Here is a 16166-nt window from a genome sequence, read left to right as displayed (position 1 = left end):
AACTTACTATGTTTTGTAATTATTTTTTATGGTGAAACTTATTATATAACTTAAATTAGTCGAGAGTTACAAAAAGACAATTACAAAAATCCAGAAATAAGTCTCGACTAATTTATATTTTATAATTCTCAATTAATCCAGTAAGAATATTGTGTATAAGTGTTGATGATATGCCTATATGTTACATGTATATGTTAAGTATAATATATATTTTTAAAAATACTTTTTAATTTTTTAAATAATTTATAAGTAATTATTTTATAACTTATTATTATTATATATATATTAATTTTGTAAACTTTTTGATAATAGTTTTAGTATTTTTAATATGTATATTTAATTTTCTACCCAATTTAATTTTTTATTATTTTATATTTAATTTTTTGAATATTTAAATAATTTTATATTTATAATTTACAATAACTTTTAATTTTTTTAAAAAAAAAGTTAAATAAGCCCTTGAACTTTAAAAAAAACTAAGTTGACCTTTGAACAAAACCAAAAAAATCAATTTATCTCATCTACCATATCATCAATCATCGTGGACTATCATGTTAGCATCAAAGATTGTTAAGTCAGCACCGTAACGGTCAACGATAGAAAATGTTAGTCAAATGATCATATTGGGTTTGTTTTCTCAATTGGAGGGCCACATTGAGAGGAAAAATAATACAAGGGACACATTGAATTTTTTAAAAAGTATATGGGGCTCTGATGTTTTTTTTCCTAATAAAATTAAAATATAATATAACTTTTAATCTTTGAATTTGATAACTTTTTCAATTTAATCCATGAAACTTATTAAAAATATGACAAAATTTTTTATCAACAAATTAAAAACAGCAAAGACTAAAAACTTACTTTATCCAAAAAAAAATTAAACTAAAAGTATTTAAATTTAAGAAAATGGAAAAATAACAACTATTTTAAAAATTAATCTATTATGTGATAAGAGGCAATATGTATAAAACTTGTTTTTAATTTATGATTATTGTAACTGTTAAGACCCTATTAGCTCTTAAATCATGATTTATTTTAATAATTTAGAGTGATTATAAGATAATATATATTCAAGATTTTACTTAATCATTAATAAGGAGCACACACTCTGTAAATACAATTGCTCGAACTCAGGCCTGAAGAGAAAACAACACTCTCTTGAGATAATAAGTTTCGTAAATCACGAATTTTAAAAAGTAATTCTAACAATTTTAGGATAATTAATTTTGATTCCAACACTAAACCTTAAGTCATGCTTTATGTTATTGATTAGTTAAAACAATTTGAAAAAAATTAAATTAAAATATTATTAAATATAATTGATCCAATATTTGAAAGTCCGATTATTAATTAAGATTTTTTCTTAGAAGGGAAAATATTTTTCAACTCTTGATCTTATAAAATTAACTCGATTTTATCATTGTTCATTAATGTTTTATTGCATCTATTTTAAATTTATATATTTTAATTTTATCAGATTAAACAAAACTTTATAAAAAAAATATCAGTCACCAGACCAGATCTTTGATGCAATAAGCAAGATACAGATGATGTGACTAGGGTATTCAAAAATATTCAATCCGTTTGACCTGATATAAAAATATTAGGGTGCGTTTGGTTCATGGAATGTAAGATTATCAGTGGGAATAAAAGATTACCAGGAAATAGAATTACTGGGAATGTTACATTACTGTGTTTGGTTGGTTTGGCAGGAATGTAAAATTACAGTGTTTGGTTGAAGGAATAAAAGATTACTAAAATGTATATTTTACCAAATTGTCCTTGTTCTATATTTTTTAACAAGTGAAATTCTAAATATTTAAATAAAAATTATTTATAAAAAAATTATATTTGTTGATAATATATTACTTGAGTATTTAAATATATCATGTATTATTTTAATTTTAATTAATATTAAATTTTACATAATTTATGTAAAAATATATTAAAATTTTACATCAACATTTAACTAAATGTTTATATTGTGGAAATTAGCTTCGGTTCATACGTGACGCATTCACTGGAAGGTTTCTTGTATTTTTCAATCGACAAGGTTTACATTCTTCTATATACAATAATTTATCATAGACAATCATAATAATAAAAAGTTGTAAATTATTTTTGTTATCTAAGATATAATATTTATTATATCTTCTATGTACAATAATTTATTTATTTATCTTTTATATTTATACTTAATTCTGCATACTTTATCTATAAATTTATAACACGATCCTAGTAATATTATGTAAACACAACTCAATAGATACATCATTAGATCATTACAGAAGTGATCATGCGGATTAACTGCTTATTCATTATATGTCAATTCCGATCCAAATTTCTCATTGGTGCCTTGTACAAACCAATCAACGTTACACAATAATGAAACTATATAATATAAAATAAAAAATTTAGCCGTTCCAACATTATCAGTTTTGAATCTCAATAAATCACTGTCATATAGAAGATTATGCGTCGTCTTCACCAGCATTTACAGCAAAGTGCCCAAAGTTCCTATCCTGAATACATCAAGAAAAAAACAAAAACATTAACCAGGAACTTCGTTTGGGAAACACTACATCCATGTCCCCCATCAAACACAGAAGAAACCTACCATAGATTGCATCCGCTGCTTGTTCAAGATCTGGGTTCTTGCTTTGCTGATAACTGAATTTGGTGATTTCAACATTCTCTGTACCACACAATCCCAATAAATCTATATCAATTTCGCATGTCCGAGAAAGTCTAGTCACATACGTCAACCTAGAATATAAATATTCTGTAAAAACTATATAGCGGTTCATGCCTCAGTGATGGCCTAATGAATTATAGACCAATATCTTATACCTATAATCAGAATATCATAGAAAGCATTCAAAGACAAAACACTTAACATCGTTAATTAAATATTCTGGTCAAGCTAACCGACCTTTTGACCGTTGGATATATGTGCACTGCCTAGAAGATTCCTCCTTTTCGGAGTAAAACCAAAAACAACTCGAAAGAACTCGTTTTCCTGCACACAGTAAAACAAAATATGTCGAGCTTAATCAACCGGAAAATAGAATACAAGCAAACTGCACCAAGAAGCATCAACTTCACTAAAAGAAGACCGACCTGCATGTGTTTAGTGAAACCTCCACCAAGAAAGTGCCTCAAAAAGTTCAGCTGTAGCATTGAAGTTTTATATAATATAAGAATTCATGGCATATAACTAATGTAAGAAACCAAAGAACAGGAAGAGGAAGAAGAGGAACCTGAATCAACTGAGACCATGTTGATGTCTGCAATGAATCCCCGCCAATCTTCATTGATGTCTCCGGGCAATAACCATCCTAACATCACCAAGATGATAAAAGTTAACATGAGATGTCCTAGAATTGCAAGTCATGAACATGAAAGACAACAATATTAGTACCTCGAGGAACTCCAAAACATCTTTAAACAAATTCCTCTGGTTATTAAGATCTTTCTTGGCAGAACCTTTACCACCAGCTTCCACAGAGAGGTCTCTGACTTGATTCAGAATTTCCCCCCTCAGTCCTTGTATCAGTAAGAATCCTTCTTTAGATTTATTTCCTTCAGATATTGAGCCAATATTTGAACCTTTAGCTTCAGCAACAAACTTCTCTAAGCTTCCCATCTCAAAAATTACTGCCAGTGCTTCTCCAGCAGCAATGCGGAAAGATCGGTCATCCTTATCTAGCAAAGTAGACAAATATGCTATGGATCTGCATATTTTTCCAAGATTGATCAGTCTCATCCCATTATACTGGGGAAACATTGAAGTCTCACAAGGTTTTTTAACCTACTATTCTGATATTTAAACTCAAAAGTACATTTATAACCATGATATATATGAAGAGAATTTAAGACTACACCCCACTAGAAAAAGAACAATTTAAAACAATAACTGATGCAGTGAACCTCAATACACTATTCGATGTTTTTCAATTAATGAAAATCAGGATACTTACATTAGAGCCTAACTTAGGATGAACAGATTGCCACATAATTTGCATTGATTTTTTTGTTTCCTCTGGATCGATCCCCCCAACAAAAGTGATAATAGCCAAGCACTCCAGTAACTATAACAGGAAATCAGGTAAAAAGAAACTGGTTAAGCATTGTAGTACCAACAAAATACTAGAAGTAGAACAAATCTCAATTGAACTTCTTGCATACCGAAGCTATCTTAGAAGATTCAGAACCAGATTTAGAAGCCTGTGAAATAGGCATTATCGACTCCTCCAATATTTCCCGTGCATTATCTCCAGGACCAACAGTTAAAGCCAGCAAACCTACAAAAAGAAATTTATCAGATTGAATACTTAATCCGTGTGGTCTCTTCCATGCATTATGCATTAGAATCTGCAAAAGCTTTCAAAAGTAACCAATAACATGGGAAGCTAAAGATATCTCTTTGCTGGACCCCTTTTTGATAGAATTCAGACACTGGTGCAGTAATGTAGCAAATCTGAACAACGGAAAAAGATAACATGACCATTAGAGGCACATAGATTCAAGTACTCAAACCAGATTTTAAATCAAAAGAAACATTTGCAACCACAACTGCAAATTTGCTCGGCAATAGAAAATCACAATCTAATGTAACGTATTGAATCTGAAGTCTGATTAACAAATGAATCCCACTAAATGAGAGATAGTTCTAATTCTTCGGGCGCCAATGTTTTAACCAATTCATGAATTCTCGCCAACCAATCAAAACTACATGAAATCTCATAGAACCATGGTCCTAATACATTGGGCAATCCTTGCAATAAAATAAATCGAAACCAAGATTAAGAAACACTTGGAAAAAGAGCAACTCACTTCTTCTCCACGAACTGATGCTGCAAGTCGCTGTTGAAAGCCTCAATAATCGAGGCCAATGCCTTCTCACGCGTAGAACCCCTTCATCAACAAAGGTGAAAAACACTAATTGAGTCAAATCCAACTCAAAACTATAATAATTCTAAAAAATTTGAGAAATCTCTAAAATATGGCTACGTAACTAATTTCATCTAACCAAACAATTCTTCCCTAAAAAATGTAAACAATTCTTCATCAAATTTTCATCCAAAACATAAGTAAGCTAATATAGCAAAAAAATAACAATATCAGACCTCTTTTCGTACAAAGTATCCACAGCTTCATCAAGTAAACTATCCTTTTTAAATTCGAGTTCTTCAGTTCCAGAAACTGAGAATTGATCCGATTGCATGGTAGACGATGAACTTACACTACTACTATCATCGTCACTATCTAGCATCATCTTATTCTTACGCTGATTTTTACCTGCAAAATTCATATATTCCTTTTATTTAGCTAAAAAACCCTAAACGAAATATAAATAAAATAAACGCCAAACACACCCCAAAACAAATGATAGAAAATTCTTATTCTTCAAACGCAACTATTAATATCAATTTGGAGAGATAATAACCCATAAACTATATAAGAAAAAGAAGGTAAAAGCAAAACGTTAATCAAATTAATTAGCAAAAATTACGCAAAGAAAGAATTTCGGAACAAAAAATCCTACGTTTACCCATATCGGTGATTACTTCTCCGCCTTCGGTTGTAATATGTTAGAAACTACAAGGTCTACTAAAAATCTAAGAATGAGATAGCTTTGAAATTAACCCATTATCGACGAAACGAAAAACTGAACAATAATCCAAACAGAACAACAAAGACGACAACAGAAGTGAATCGAAGGACGATACAGCCATTAAATTGATATACGGAGTGGAAAATATTTTGGATTATAAAACCAAGGAAAAGAACTCGGCGTTAATTTTTTTTTTGAAGAACCCTAATTGATTCAACTATGAATATAACTGGACCCTATCAAATATCCTTGCTTTTACTTTACAGTTTACAACCCCTCTTTAAAACTATTCAATCTTCCATTAAAACTCAAATACTGCACAAGATTATGAAAAAATGGTAGAATGGATCCAAGCAAAACAACATCTATAAGGAAACTATCGCTAAGGTTAACTTAAATCGACTACACTAATTTTTCTGGAAAAATTAAACAAGTAAAATATTGTAAAGAAAGGGAGAGGAGAAGAAAGAGAGAGGGGAATAAATCTTACAAGGAGAAGAGAGACATACATGTTAGTGTCTGCAAACAGGCGACAACGGCGTGATGCTTGCTTGGGACGATGACTGCAGAGGCCTTAACACACGAAAATGGATGGTAAACGATCATGAAAATGATAGAGAGACATACAAAGACATCGCGATGGAAACGGAAAAACAAGGGTATTTTAGCCCTTAACACACGGAATGAAAGAATACCTCAAGGGTGTGAGGGAATAATATTCTCAGGAATATTCACTGATGGGAAACAAATATTACATTGACTTGGGAAATGATATTCAACCAAACATGGGTATACTTTGTTAGGAAAAAAATATTCCTACCGGGAATCCTAAATACTTCCATCCAAACGCCCCCTTAGACATTTATTTTAAAAGTACTCGATTTTTGGGTCAAGTGTTTTTGAGTTTCCGAATTAGGTTCGGATCATAAAATCTTGCTTAATCAGATACTCATTGACCCGATAAATTTTTTGAGTTTTCGGGTCGAGGTCGAGTTACAAAATCTTGTTTAACCAGACACTCGTTGACCGGGTAACCTATTTATTATATATATATATATATATTTATTTATTTAACATTTTATTTATAATTGTCAAATTATTTTACTTTAACATTCAAAATTTTTAATTTCTTAAATTATTTCATATTAACCTTCTAAATTATTTTTTAAAATATTTATTTTAACTTCAAAATATTTAAAATTTAATTATATTTTTATTTTAATTATTAATAAATTTTCTTTCAATTATGTAATTTAATTTTTTAAACTTTATGTGCGAATTATATATTATAGATCTTTAAATTTTAGAATTTTTCTTTGAAATATTTTTTTTAAAATAATATAATTTAAAGAATAAAAAAATTATAAACCGAATACATGTGACCCAAAATAAGGGTACTCAACTTATAGTTATCCAAATGTAATAAGCTAAAACACATGCCGACATTTTGGTATCTGAAAATATATTCGGTTTTAAACACCCTTAGATGTCACATCAAATGCAATAAACAAGATATTGTCTCTTTTGAACATATATATGGTAGAAGGTAAATCAATATATAACTATATATCAAATAAATAATAAGTTATATTATCCAAAAAAACAATTGAAAAATATTTTATATTAAAATAACTATATAATTCCTTTTAATAATTAATTAATTGTGATACATTAAACTAATTTAAACTTAATTACTAACTTTGAGAAACATGTACAAGTGGCACAATCAATTTCATAAAGCATACAAGTGATTATTCTGGCGTTTTTTCCGAAATATCACCTATACCCTATAATATTTCCTATCAGGTATCTTTCAGACTATTTTTTCGATCTAACACCCTTTGCAGTAAGACGCGCCCCTTCCAGCGCGCTTTACGCTGATATGGCGCCACGTGGGGTAAGACGCGCCCCCTGAAGCGTTCTTTACGTTGACATGCGTCAGAAAGGCGCGCCCCCTGCAACGCGCCTTAGGTTTAATTACCCCCTACCCCACCGTTCACACCCCACCCCCTCCCTATAACTACCCCCATTCTTAATCACTTTCATAACACCAAATCCTCTCAACTTCTCTCAAATACTCTTATATTCTATTTTAACTATTTAAGGTATATTTTATTATATTTAATATTTTGTTTTTAATTTATTTAAGTATTTAAATTTTTTAATATTTTATTTAATTAATTTTTTTTGCATATATAAAATGGATGGAGGTCTACTTCGTTTGGATGAAAATCATAGATTGCTACATTTTACTGATACCGTAACATTTTAACATTTTAATATAATTTAAATTATTAGTAATAATTTATTTATTTATTTAATGCATGATTATTAGTTTAAAAATTAAATTTTGTAATTATTTAATTTTAGGAGAGGGACCGTGTATTAGATCCTTTCATTAGGAATCTTAAGTTAGTGATACCTAGTCGTGTCTTGCCGTATTTAGTAGAGGCTGGATTCGGTCACATAGGTAGATATGAGGGTCACTGTAAGATAGAACCATACCTTATTTCTACCTTAGTGGAGTGTTGAAAACATTTTGATGTTTCGATATAACAAATTAAATTAAAAGAATTTTAATTTTGAAAATAATTTTTCTAAGCATATTCGATATATTAAATCGAATATCAAAATATTACTCATAGTATTTCAAAGTTCATTTTAAATCCTTACTCAAGTGTAAAATTAAGTTTTAATCTTAAAATAATTTCAAAACGATTTTACAAAATATTTCGAACCATTTTAAAGCCAAAAATTCCAGATTGCTCAGAGGGAATCGATTTCCCCCCAAGGGGGTACTGATTCCCCCCTGAATGGTTTGGCTCCGAGAATTCCAGTATGCTTGGAGGGAACCGATTCCCCCCACTGTTCAACGGTCGAAATATTTGAATTTTACACTTAGGGAACCGATTCCCCATGAGGGGTACCGATTCCCCCCACGCTCCAAGCAAAAATATTAATTGTTTTCACACTTAAACAGCTCCAAAAACTTCATTAATGATCCCCAACGTTCAGAAGTGATTCAAGGTGTATTTAAGCAAGCTTAGAAGCCATTGATCAATAAGAAGAAATATCAAGCAACTAGAATCAAGAGAGAATCAAAGAGAGAATCAAAGAGAAAACATCAAACCTCAAGTTTGAGCATTTCAAGCCTATTTTTCATTCAATATTCATTTTGCTTTCAAGAACACTTATTGTGCTCAATTGTATTCATTCTTGAGTGTTCTTTTCTTTGTTCTAGAATTGTGCAAACAATCTACCTTGTGAGGATTTCCTTGTAAGTTTGCAAATTTGTATTGTTCTCTTTGGGAGAGAGTGTTCTCAAGAATTTGGGGAATAATTCTTGAGGGTTTGTAAGGTTACTCTTTGTCCTCAAAAGAAAGACAAATTAGTGAATTTGTGGAAAATCCTTAGTGTGGATAGCTAAGGTAGTGGACGTAGACTTTGGTTGAGAAAGTCGAACCACTCTAAATTGCTGTGCAAATTTCTTTCAATTTTCTGCAAAAGCTTCAACCAAAATTTTAATTGCCAATTCACCCCCCTCTTGGCCATATTCGCCAATCGATTAACTCAACAATTGGCATCAGAGCCTAACTCATTTGAAGGTTTAATCACCTCTTGAGTCGATTCGGGAAGAGTTACATCGATAATCAAAGTCATCAATGACCTCTACTTCAAACTTCGACTCCGGTCTTGATTCGATGCCCGTCAACAAGCCTCCTTTCTTCAATGGGGCTAACTATTCCTTTTGGAAAAATAGGATGATGTACTTCATTCAAGCAAGTGACATGGGAGCATGGAATGTCATAGTAGAAGGATACATCAAGCCTCTCACTCATCCAAGATTGTGGAGTGAATGAGAGACAAAAATGTTCCAGCTCAACTCCAAAGCCATCCATATCATATTTTGTGCTCTTGGACCAGATGAATACGGAAGAGTTTCATCTTTTACAACCTCCAAAGAAATATGGGACAAACTACAAGTCACTCATGAAGGTACCGATGAGGTAAAGAAATCTAAAATTAGTATTCTAACGCATAGCTATGAAAATTTCAAGATGAAACCAAATGAAGATATCAAAGCTATGACGGATAGATTTTCAACGATTGTCAATGGTCTTAAATCATATGGAGAGATCATTTCAAATGAAAAGCTTGTGAGGAAGTTAGTCTACTCCCTCCCAAAATCGTGGCAATCAAAGAAGATGACAATCATCGAGTCTAAGGACCTAACGTCCTTAACTCTTGAAGATCTAATCGGTTCACTCCTCACTTATGAAATGATGCTTGAAGATGAGGTGGACCTTGATAAGATTGAAGAGACACCAAAGGAGAAGGAGAAGAAGAAAAACATTGGAGTTGCTCTCAAATCCATAAAAGATGAGAGTGATTCGGATGAAGATGACGATGACAAGGAAATGGCATTGTTTGCCAAATGATTCAGAAAAATGATGAGACCTTACCAAGGAAGAAAATTCAAACGAAATGAAGGCCTCAAAAATGAACCAAAGGAGAAGGACCCGATCATTTGCTATGAATACAAAAAGCCGGGGCATGTCAAATATGATTGCCCACAATTAAAGAGAAAGGGTCAATCAAAGAATAAGCACAAGGCTCATGTGGCTACATGGAACGATGAAGAAGGTTCCGATGAACAGGAACAAGAAGTAGCAAACTTGTGCTTGATGGCATTCGGGGAAGATTCTATGGTAACCTCTAACTCATCTGATTTTGATGATTTATCCTATGATGAGCTATTAGAGGAATGTAGTGGGTTGGCTTCGGATTATGAGAAATTGTTTTTAAAATATAAAAATGATGTTTTAAAATTGAAAAATGAAAATAAACTCATATCCAAAACCAACAACGATCTTGAAAGTAAAATCAAAGATTTGCAAATCAAACTAGAAGAATTTGAAAAGAAAAATTTGGATTTGCAAAATTTACTTTCAAAGGTCAATGATGATCATCAAAAGAAAATTGATGATCTTAAAGCTTCTTTTAATAAAGTTGGAACAAAACATTTTGAAAATGGAGAAAATTCAAAATCCAACTTTGTTAGAAAAAGTTTTAAAAACTACAATCATAAAGGTCCCCAAAGAACCTCTAATGGAAAAATTATTAGAAGTATATGGGTTCCTAAAGAGCTCATTACTACTAAAGATAAGGATATCCTACACAAATGGATACCTCAGGGGACTAGGATTTTGGAAACTAATGAATATGGACCCAAAAGAATTTGGATACCAAAAATTAGAAATTAATCTATGTTTGTAGGAAAAGGAGCATTGTTACAAGGCACGGGAAACAAATCCAAATTCATGGTACCTTGATAGTGGATGCTCAATACATGACCGGAGACAAAAGCCGGTTCATTGAGCTTAACGCCAAAAATGGAGGAGAAGTGACTTTTGGTGATGATTCAAAAGGTCACATTGAAGGTATTGGTTCTATTGGTAATACCTCTTCCATACAAATTAAGAATGTTTTATATATGAATGGATTAAAGCATAATCTATTGAGTATTAGTCAATTTTGTGATAAGGGATTCAATGTCATGTTTGATATTAATGGTTGTAAAGTCATTGACATTGCATATAATCGGATTATGCTTGTTGGTCATAGAATAGGAAACATATATATGTTGCATTTAGATTCTATTGATATGACTAATTTGTGCCTAGTTGCTAAGGATGAACATGATAGTTGGTTATGGCATAGGAGACTAGGACATGCTAGTATGAGTGTTTTGCAACGGCTAATTCAAGGTGATTTAGTTCGAGGGTTGCCTAAGCTTAAATTTGATAATGATAAAATCTATGATGCATGTGCTAAAGGAAAATAAAAGAGAGTTTCTTTTAAATCCATTAATGACGTATCAACTAGTAGAGTATTACAATTGATCCATATAGATCTTTTTGGTCCAACTAGGACTACTAGCTTGGATGGAAAACATTATGCATTTGTCTTGGTAGATGATTATTCTAGATATACTTGGGTTCTATTTTTAAGCACTAAAAATGAAGCATTAGAACATTTCATTACATTTTCAAAAATAATCCAAAATAAAAAAGGTTACTCTATAACTAGTGTTAGGAGTGATCATGGCACTGAATTTGAAAATCTTGGATTTATTGAGTTTTGTAATTCTAATGGTATTAGCCATAATTTTTCAGCACCTAGAACCCCTCAACAAAATGGAGTTGTTAAGAGGAAAAATCGAACTTTAGAAGAAATGGCTAGAACCATGCTTTGTGAAAATAATTTGCCAAAATATTTTTGGACGGAAGCCACAAATACCGCTTGTTATATTATAAATCGAGTAATGATTAGGCCAATTTTAAACAAAACTCCATATGAAATTTTCAAAAATAAAAGCCTAACATTAGCTATTTTCATCCTTTTAGATGTAAATGTTTTGTTTTGAACAACGGTGAAGAAAACCTTGGCAAATTTGATGCTAAAAGTGATGAAGGAATTTTTCTGGGTTATTGCTTAAATTCTAAAGCTTATCGAGTATTTAATAAAAGAACTTTAGTTGTAGAAGAGTCTATGCATGTTGTTTTCGATGATAATCCCCTTCCGAGGAAGGATTCTTGTGTGAATGATGATGTAAGTATTATAAATACAAATGAAGTTAGACATGACGTTGAAGAACCATCATCAAAGGAAGAACCATCATCAAAGGAAGAAACAAAAGATTAGGTAACTCATGATCCTCTTGAGAATCCAACCATTGAAGAAAGGGAAGTATCTTATCCAAGAGAGTACAACTATGTCAATGATGGTGAAATTATAGGTGATCCATCCAAAGGGGTAACAACTCGATCTTCTCTTAGAAATATTTGTAATTATGTTGCATTTATTTCATGCATAGAGCCTAAGAATATTAAAGAAGCATTAAAATATGAACATTGGATTATGGCTATGCAAGAAGAATTAAATCAATTTGAGAGAAGTAAAGTATGGACATTAGTTGAAAGGCCTGATAATAAATCTACTGTAGGTACTAGATGTGTATTTAGGAATAAGCTTGATGAGAGTGGTAATATAGTGAGAAACAAGGCTAGACTTGTTGCTTAAGGGTATACTCAAGAAGAGGGCATAGACTATGATGAAACATACGCTCCCGTAGCTAGGATGGAAGCAATTAGAATGTTATTAGTATTTTCATGTTTTCATGAATTTAAACTATATCAAATGGATGTTAAAAGTGCATTTTTAAATGGTTTTATAAAAGAAGAAGTGTATGTAGAACAACCTCTAGGTTTTGAAGATTCAAAATTTCTGGATCATGTTCTTAAATTGACAAAAGCACTTTATGGTTTAAAACAAGCTCCTAGAGCTTTGTATGAAATACTGTCAAATTTTTTAATTGAAAAAGGTTTCTCAAAAGGGAAGGTTGATACTACATTGTTTTTAAAGCATAAATGTAAATATTTATTAGTAGTTCAAATTTATGTTGATGATATAATATTTGGTTCTACTAATGATGTTCTTTGCCAAGAATTTTCTAAGCTAATGCAAAGCGAATTCAAAATGAGCATGATAGGGGAGCTCTCATTTTTCTTGGGACTCTAAATCAAGCAAAGAAAAGATGACATCTTCATCAATCAAGCTAAGTACATCAAAGATATGCTTAAGAAGTTTGGACTGTAAAATGGGAAACCTCATGACACTCCAATGAGCTCTTCTACAAAGCTTGACTTGGATGAAGGAGGTAAATGTGTAGATGTTAAATTATATAGGTCAATGATTGGATGTCTACTTTATCTAACTGCAAGTAGACCAGGCATTATGTTTAGTGTTTGATTATGTGATAGATTCCAATCATGCCCTAAGGAATCACATTTACTAGTTGTTAAGAGAATCTTTAGATACCTTAAGGACACTCCTAATTTAGGACTTTGGTATCCTAGAGACTCTAGCTTTAGCTTTCATGCCTTTTCTGATGCGGATTATAGAGGATGAAAATTAGATAGGAAAAGCACCTCCGGTACTTGTCAATTCCTTGGAAATATGCTGATTTCTTGGTTTTCAAAGAAACAAAATTGTGTTGCATTATCTACCACTGAAGCCGAATACATTTCAGCTGGTAGTTGTTATGTACAAATTTTATATATGAAACAACAACTTTTTGATTATGGAATTGAAGTAGGTACCATTCCTATCAAGTGTGACAATACTAGTGCTATTTGTCTCACTAAAAATCCCATCCAACACTCTAGAACTAAGCACATTGAAATAAGACATCACTTCATTAGAGACCTTGTCACTAAGGAACATGTAGTTCTAGAATTTGTTGATACTTTGCACCAATTAGCGGATATCTTTACAAAACCTCTAGACAAGGAAAGATTTTGGACACTTAGGAGAGAATTAGGTTTGACCAACCTATCTTCACTTAGTGTTTAAAATAATTTTAGCACTTTTAAGACTAAATGAAAAATGCTTAGAATAGTAATTTTTGATTGCATTCATTGTTATTATTTAGGGGGAGTTTATGATTCTTGATGAAAATTAACTTTATGTTCAAATATAGTTTAAAGATTAATTTGATTGTTTAAACATGATTAATTTTCAATATATGAGTTGTCAATACCACTAGAGAAAGTTAATTTAGCATTTTGTGTGTCTAAAATCAGATTTTAGCATTTTGGTGCAGAGGGAATCGATACCCTCATGAGGGAACCGATTCCCCCTTTGAAGGGGAACCGATTCCCCCTAGGGGAATCGATACCCCACTGAGGTCTAGTTTTATCGGGCAAAACCCTTATTTTTGCCTCAAATCCTCTCTTCTCTTCACGCCGTTTCTCCCCTCTACTCTCTCAAATCTCCACTTTGCCTCAAAACAACGTTTTTAATCGGAATTCTCTTCAAATATCATCTTCTAAACTTGCTAGCATCATTAAAATCGTGCAAACAACATCAAAATCCACTCAATCTCATCTTTCAAGGTAAATTTTTTCAAAATTCTCTATTTCATTGATTTTGAACATAATACTAGTTTTAATTAGTTCTAGATAGAAATAGTGATCGGGCATTGATTGTTTAGTGATTAGAAACTAGATATTACAACTAATTTCATCAAAAACACAAGAATTTTTGAAAATTTCAAAATAAAAAAATTATTTTTCAAATTATTGTGTTTTGATTGAATTATGTTGTTGTTATGAAAACTATACATATATTTCAAAACCTTATTTTTAAATAGTTTTCAAAAACTTTGCCCATTAGGATTGGTTTAGAGAACCTTGAAATATTGAGGACTAAATTGAGTTTTGGGATTGATTGAATTGCATACATGTGTTTTCTAAATTGCAGGTTGTCCATTCTATTCCAATTTCCTAAACCATGTCCAATCCTAAACATGCTAGGTCATCATCTAGTCGCTCAAACCGTCAATCCAACCCACCTCCAAATCCTTCTCATATTCATGAAATTCTAATTCCTAATCCTAATCGCATTGATCCTAATATGACTATCCAAAACTCGTGCTTCAATCATCCTGGTCCTAGAAATCATCGTTTTTGGTATTATCAATATTTTGACTCTTACAAAATTAGAGAAGAATGTATCCCTTCTCGTCAAACTATGATAGATATCGATTTTAAATATCTTCCTCTTTTACAAGAGTGGAAATTTGATAAACTTTGTGACCTTGAACCTATAGTTTACCATCAACTTGTTCGCATCTTTTATTTTAATGCCGTTTGTGTCAAAAACCGAGCTCAAACTAAAACCATAGGAGTTTGTTCCTACCTCCTAGGACAATTCTTATATATTGACTCGGCTTACATAGCCAATGCATTAGGATTAGATAATGATGATATATCAAATGAAAAATAGGTTTTAGGTTCTCGTAATAAAAGAAGGGATAGTGTGAGTGTCTTAGACCTTCATGATCATTTTCTTCATCTAATGATTTCTTGGTGGTTTCGACCATCCGGAGGTCGTTACTCTACTCTTCGTGCTTTAGATCTTTGGTGGTTACATTGTTTCCAAAACAATATTAAAATAAATCTTCCTGAGATTATTTTTGCTGAAATCGTTGAAACCGTAAACTTAGTGCCAAATAAGAAACTTTGTTCCTCTCTAGTTTATGGTTGCATTCTAAGTAATATATTTTCTAAAGTCGGGCTTAGAGTAGGTCTAGATGCCGTTTTTCCTCTAAAGAAACAAATTAATCTTCTTTCCTTAACGAGAGCGGGATGGATAAAGGATAAGGAAACCGGTGAATGGGTTCGATCTTCTGAAAATACTCTGGGAGCTAGTTCTTCACGAGCTCCACCAGAAGCTGACGACGATCCCGAGCTTGAACAATTAATGCGAGACATCGATGAAGCCGAAGATGAGCCTGAGCAGCCCGAGGAAAAAGCACAACAAACGAATGAAATGCCTCCATATTTTCAATAGTTTATGGAGATATTCGATTTCCGATATGCTACCATAGATTCGCGATTTACTTCTATAGAGTCTCATTTATCCACAATGGGAGCTCAACAATTGGAAATTCTTCGGGAGATGCGTGCAAACAATGAAGCAACCA

The 16166-nt window shown here is 31.8% G+C and overlaps 1 pseudogene; it reads right to left on the bottom strand.

Annotated features, from left to right (window-relative positions):
* Positions 1 to 2441: 2441 nt before the first annotated feature.
* On the bottom strand, positions 2442 to 5821 carry LOC120116712 (annotated as a pseudogene).
* Between the last annotated feature and the right edge of the window lie 10345 nt (positions 5822 to 16166).

Source organism: Hibiscus syriacus, unplaced genomic scaffold (genome assembly GCF_006381635.1).
Source record: "Hibiscus syriacus cultivar Baekdansim isolate YM2019G1 unplaced genomic scaffold, ASM638163v2 tig00110303_pilon, whole genome shotgun sequence".
Classification (NCBI taxonomy): Eukaryota; Viridiplantae; Streptophyta; class Magnoliopsida; order Malvales; family Malvaceae; genus Hibiscus; species Hibiscus syriacus.
The sequence above is the reverse complement of the archived record's forward strand: the minus strand, read 5'-3'. Positions and strand labels throughout refer to the sequence as shown.